This window comes from Brienomyrus brachyistius, chromosome 8 (genome assembly GCF_023856365.1).
Source record: "Brienomyrus brachyistius isolate T26 chromosome 8, BBRACH_0.4, whole genome shotgun sequence".
NCBI lineage: Eukaryota > Metazoa > Chordata > Actinopteri > Osteoglossiformes > Mormyridae > Brienomyrus > Brienomyrus brachyistius.
The window spans coordinates 21,803,228-21,810,111 of record NC_064540.1 but is presented as its reverse complement, the minus strand read 5'-3'; the positions used below and the strand labels follow the sequence as shown (position 1 = coordinate 21,810,111).

At 43.1% G+C, this 6,884-nt stretch overlaps 1 pseudogene; it reads left to right on the top strand.

Moving 5' to 3' along the window:
- The first annotated feature begins 2,905 nt into the window (after positions 1-2,905).
- LOC125748215 (U1 spliceosomal RNA) lies at positions 2,906-3,050 on the top strand (annotated as a pseudogene).
- Positions 3,051-6,884: the final 3,834 nt, after the last annotated feature.

Below are 6,884 nucleotides of genomic sequence, written 5' to 3'. Positions count from 1 at the left end.
TCACATGAAGCAAGATCAAAGAGACTTGTGTTAACACCTTAAATGAACAAGCCGTCCTATTCCTGTATATACTGATTTCTTTTTTTAATCACAGTTTAATCCATGACAGTCTGAGAGAATTAAGAAAAATCAAGGAAGGCCACTGTTTTAAAAAAAAAAAAAACTCAAACGATTTTATTTTTTAATTGCTAAGCCACCAGTGCGTGGCGTGAACGGAAAAAAGATCCATGGCACAGGGTTACAGTTTTACCTGCTAAACAGTCTGCGTGTTTTACTGTGAGATTTCAGTTCAGGGTTTGTATTATCTGCTAAGATAACATGTTCCTACAGGAATTTTTCACATAACAAACAAAATAAAGAGATAATTACAGGTAATAGATAAAGAGATAATTAAAAAGAGATAATTAACTGTTTGGGTACCTTGGTATTCAGTCTAACTGGGCCAGCCAGTTCAGTATGAATCTGACCAACTTAGTCAGCAACAGAGATTTCAGAAAAAAAGCATCAATATTACAGGGATCAATATTACAAAAAAGCCACATAGGCCTATAGAACCGAAATGTTTTATAAAGCTGGTGTTTAAGTTTCAATAAAATAGCTTAGCTTAAGGCCTAGTAGTTTGTTTCTGTGATGTAGGAGAAAACAGTGGCCCCCTTGTTAGCTCAGGCTTACTTGCGTCCTGCTCTTCCACTGTGGAGAGTTCAGTCCCCTCTCTGTTTTCCTCTGTGTGTCAGACACAGTTTGTCAGGCACCGTTACGGATGTAACCGAGACTGGCGCGTCCTGTCCTCCCTGATGCAAACCGTCACGCGGACGGATGCCCGTAAAGAATGTTTGTCTTCTCTTTCTGTTCCTCCTCACCAGTTTCGTTAAACCCGTCACCTCTGGAAGTCCTACGTTCTTCCCATCCATCCGTCATGTTGGCCTGGTCGCCATATTGCCAGTCCTGCTGTCCCCCTTTTTTTGTGGCGGGGGGGGCTGTTTTCCAGAATGCCATGGTGATATTCAGTTTGGTCCAGGTTAGCTTAGTATGGCCAATAATGATGAATGTTCCGCTTCCTTACCAGATAATAACATGCCAGACAAAGTGCTTTAAGGTTACTTTATTAAGGACATTAGATTCCTGACTGTTGCTGGTTCGAATCTTGTGAGGTTCCTTTGCTCCAGGACATTGCAGTAGGAGACATACCCTAGACTGTTCTGGTAAATGAACAAACTAGGTTGCAATGGCCACCGGTCAGCATTGTAAACACAACCACGTGACACTGGGATGGAGGGGTAGGGGGCGCTTTATGTCGTCCTTTTCAGGGGGAGGGGGACTGAGTAGGAATGGGACTAATGACACAGACTAAGAAGAGAAAATAAGAGAATGCTGCCCTATTGGCAGAGGCTGAAAGAAACCAGAGGGCACTAGGACCCAAAAATATTATTTATACAAATCACAGGGACGAGGGGAACAGGTGGAAGTAATTAGCACTAACTCTGCCCACCTGATACTCTCTACTGAGAATGCCACAGTGCCCCCCAGAAAAGATACTCTGGATTAAGTCATCAGCCAATCAAATGAATGTTGTCCCGAACTCTGTTCATTCCACTGTTTACCGGATCTTTTAATAAAACACCACCTAAAATTGGCTTAGAATAAACATCAATAACCGATTATGTCACTTTGTAAACAGCATGGATGGAAAACTACACACGAATGACAAATGCACGTCATATCAAAAGACAATGGAAATCATTCTGCGGAATGTTCCAAGCTGAGGAGTGAACGCCCGAGTGAACGCTGGGTCATGTGGTGGCCATGGCGACGGCAGTGGCCCGGAACGGCAGCTTGCAGGCTCCCTGGCTGAGAGCAAGAGGGGTTGACAGCTCCAAAGGCTCGTCAGAGCTCACCTGTCGGGGTGAGAGGGGCTCGACTTCCCCTTTGGCCGACTGTTTACCCTGTGAAGTCACAGAGACCTCAGCTAAATAAGGACAAGCCCCCTCCCCCCCCCTCATCAGCAGAACCAGAAGCAATTCTGACTTTCCTGCCCCTTGCCCACGATTAGCGAAGGCGTGCAGCTATAAGGTTGAAGGCGGTAATGCAGACCGCAAACGGTTTGACAGTTATGGATCATTACTGGTGATGAATCTATCGCCGGCTCTTAAAAATGGCTGGATTAGGTGGCGTACCGGTTAATGATTCGTCATCGATGTTTATTTTATTACAGCTTAAGTGGGGAAATGTGCTCAATGATGGCACCATTTGAGTGACAGTGATATGGACCGTAAAGGGCGGCTAATGGTACCGGGGTTGAGGGGGAAAGGAGGGAGATAATGAGGCGGAATTTATCCAAGATAACTGATCACTAAAAGTATGGAAAGAAAACAAACTGTGTAATTACCAAATAAACTGTAATGGAAATGTTCAGCCGTCATAATGCTGCGTGAGTACTGAGGCGCATCGCTGGAAATGTGAGATGAACGGATGGACATTGGGTTTAAAAGCCTGGCCGTTTTGTGGTCCGGGCAAACACACATACACGTGCTGAAATTTTAATCTCAGAGCGCAGGGAAAATTTGGCGTGCCCAGAACCCTGGCTCCAACCCAATACACACACACGCGCGCACACACACACACATGCACACACACACACACACACACACTGCTGAGCTCGCCTATTTACCACACACCTCAAAAGTTATTTCCCATGCCAGACTTAGGCTTCCCCAGCTTAAGAGACAACCACTGTATTATTTTTTAAAGCACCCAGACACTTGGGAATGGATGTCACTACACCTCATGACCCCCCCCCCCTCGCCACGTGACAGCCCTTAAATGCTTAGCGAAGCCGCGTGGGGGGGGGGGGGGGGCACATTTTAGCATTTACCCTCATGTAAGGCTGATCCTCAGAAAAATATAAGATCTTACCTGGCAGGGGAGATGCTGTGATCATGAAGGTGGTTCACGCAGGGTGAAGCTCTGGTGACCCCTGCGAATTCCTCAAATGTAGGAATCTCCACTGCATAATTTCTGGTAGTGGGGGGCTGCGTTCGCACTCTCCCCTTATTTATTTATTTATTTATTTATTGCGTACAGTGGTGTCTTAATGGTTAGGGAAGTGCACTTGTAATTGAAAGATTGCTGGTTCAGAGCACCACTGAGGTACCCTGAGTAAGGGTACCCCAAACACTACTTCCCGGGCGCTAAGTTAGCTGCCCCCTGCTATGTCACATTGTCACATATGGGTTAAATGCAGAGGATACAGCATTGTGTGCTGTGGAGTGTCAACAATGACCACTGATCACCAAATTCTAAATTTATACATTTAAACAAGAAAATGTGACTCATAAGCAAAGTGCAGTCGGTATAGATGGTTTACGTGCAGAATGATTCAGAAATTGTAACATGCGAAGGCACCTTACAAACCTCTGGGGAGCCCCATGTTGTTACATCAGCAGGGGTGGCAAAATGCTGACATCCCATCTTCAGTGTTGGAACAGGAACATCCCATAGTCAAGCTTCAGAATCGCTGGCGGAATTTTAGCGGCAGCCATGATTAGATTCAACCGGCCAGTGTCAGGAGTGTGAAGCAGTTAATGATCTGACCAGGATCCGACCTTGGCTGTGGTCTTACTGACTGCCCATTCAAGCCTCAACCTTGACATTGCTCTTGGACCTTGGTACGTCCCAAAAAGGCTGCGATAAAATATGCATAAATGGATTAAAAAGTGTTAGCTAAGCAGCATCAGCAATGAATGAGTCGTACATTATAATGGGCTTTGAAATACTGGAATATTTAAACAGTGAAACTTATTAGCATAAACATTTTGGATTTTGTGTCACAAGTATTTGGCTAGATTTTTATTGGAGATGTGACAATATGAACACTACAGTATATAGCTATAATGATTTGTGTGTTTTTTGTCAGAGAAAGAGAAATGAATGGAAAGAAAAGGACTGACTCTGAGTCAGCTGATGTGGCTCAATTTTACTCCACGACAAATTCATTACCCGTGATGATAAAATGCCTTTTTATAACAGTATAAAAAATGTCATAGTGGACGATGTGTTTTGGTACTTTTCAGTACACAGAGCAGAAGAGGTTCATATATGGTCATGCCTGACACAAGGCTACCACCCTGAAAAGCCTCCTTTCCATTTTACCAAGCCGTTTACCTCGATTTTCATACAAATTCGCACAAACACTCCAAACAAATTCATCTTCAGAATGTCCAGCTTTATTCTGCAGAATATGGGCACCAAAAATAAATTAATCTGTCCAGCAATGTAATTATAAGAAGGTGACACAAGTGTCCCTTATGAATGGGCTTCCCAACTTTGTTATGACTGGAGACCAAGATGTGTTAACCTGGGGGGGGGACACACCCAGATTTCACTTAAGCAGAGTTCTTGCTGTGTGCTGATTGGTCAGTCTCCTGTAATCATGCACGTGTCGCTAATGCTAATGTGAAACAGCTGGATGAGTCTTTCAATCAAGGAAACAAATCTGTCAAAGAACAAGAACTGAATTATTTAGCTAAGCATAGGACAATTTCAGCTTTAAAGTAGATTGTAAGACCTGAAGTAGCTCATCGGTCCCCCCGCCGGCCATGGATTAGGTGGCCACCCTAACTGAGGATTCCACCTTGCCGATGGTCACGGGGGACTTGCTGTATCTACCTGTGGGTTGAATGTCTGCATTCTGCCTTTTGTCATGCGAGTTGGGACTCCATTTGTACAGCCGTGACTTCCAGGTTGAACGCCATTCGCCTTGTTTTAAGCTGCACAGCCAGGCCTGACCACACATTCTCATACGTCTTATTTATTGCTGTCGTGATACTACTGAGTTGCTTAGCAGACATGTTCTCAACAAATCGTGTCTGTTTATATATTTGTATGTTTTATTAGGGCAATTCAGTCTCAGTCTATTACATAAATGCATAAATGGATTAAAAAACCTCCGCTAGAGGTTTTGGGCCCCATGAAAGCACATCACCCACTAGGTCATTGACCGCATACTGTAGCAGCCATGCATATTTCGTAATGTAAATATCACGCAGATGATACATCTCTATTAGGAATGAATTGCCATTCCATTAGTCTGCATTAATCTATGTTTACTGATTGATTGCAAAACAATGAACAATAATTGTAATAGTAACTAATAATACTGTTGTATATGTAAATGTCCCAAATATGTATTTTAAATGGACATTTTATTAGTTTTCATTCTTGGAGGACTAATATTCTTAATGTATCAGAAAGATGTAAACAGGTAAATTGGACCGTAAAGAGTGTAAATAGCATAAAATATGTTCCAACATGCTGATCTAGGTTAATGTTGGTACAGGAAATGTATCAGAAAATGTATATTACACAAATTCAGTCTCATTTAATATGGGAAAATAGTTACCTAGCAGCCTGGTGAATTATATAATTGAGGAGAATATGTTTACATAATAAAAAATAATGCTGTTTGTCAGCCATGTGGTAAAATATACTATAATTTTTCATTATCTCAGCTTATTTATGAATTGTAAAGCAGGGCTGTCCAACCTTTTTAGACTCAAGATCTACTTTGTGCCAGTGGCCAGTGTGCCGAGATATAGGAGGGAACCATAGGGATTACTCTTTTACTCTATTATTACTCTAGCTATTGCCTTTATACATAGTTAAATGCACACAGTAAATTCAGACAAATCCAGGTAATTTTCCAAATTGAAAAAGTGTAAATAAATGTATTTCTCTACCTTAGTGGGGCCACTGGCACTGGGAAGATGCAGCTGGGTAAAAACTGACTGCTGTGCTGCTGACTGACTTTTCAGCTCTCACACTTTTCGGCTGCGTGTGGCTGTTTTGGCAGGGAACTCGACCTCGTAGCTTTTGTGCATTGTTTTGAAATGCTGCTCCAAATCGCCCTTCTTCGGTAAAGCCACACTCGCATCGCATATAAGACTTCGAATTTGAGTAAACAAAAAAATAATCCTCTTCCCGCTCTGAATGAAAATATGTTTTTGACCTTTTGGCTTCTGACATGTTTGTGTGCTAAATGTTTACAGTTCACGATTAGCTGCATATTGAAAAATGGGCGTGCACGTGCAGGTGCACGGATGCTTGCAAGTTGCAACGCACTTCGCAATCAATTGAGAATTACTCCGAAATCGACTGGTCGATCGTGATCGACTGTTTGGGCACCCCTGGTGTAAAGGATTCAGGATGAACTATACACAGAAATAACTGGAAGGAAAAAAAGTGAGAAGTGAGAAGATGTTTTAAACTTGATTGACTAAAGTTGTTACACTCGGAGAGCAGGAAGGTGTGGCATTTGAAGAAGCTGTGATAGGATAGAAGCATCGGTCACCTGACCTGATAGGGCAGAAGCACCGGTCACCTGACCTGAACCATCTGGATGCTGCTGGATATGAGATGAAGCCATAGAATTTCCTTTTTACTGTTTATAGGGACCCTGCACTTGACTTTATCGTGGTTCACAGTTGGTGAAACACTATTCCTTTTACCGTCAACATAATCATGCTTCTTAAGATGCAGTGTGACTCTGAACGCTAGTGTGTTGGGGAAAGTCTTGCGGTTGAAGAAATGTGTCTGAAGAAATGTGAGGAATCTTCCATGCATTTCATATGCTGGCAGACAGGAGCATAATGACCGGTGATGTGCATTTCCAGTAAAGATGGATACTCAGGTCACTGAGAAGGGGCAGGTGCATCAAACATGCATATAGGTATGACTGAGCTTGTCAGGAGGTGGGGGGTGTAGTGTGTAACACAACAGCCTCACACCCCCACAGAGTTTGAATCCCATCCATGGGTGTGTAGGGTTTGCGTGTTTACGCTGCATTTGATTGGCTTTTCTCCTGCAGACCAAAGACATGCACTGAGGTG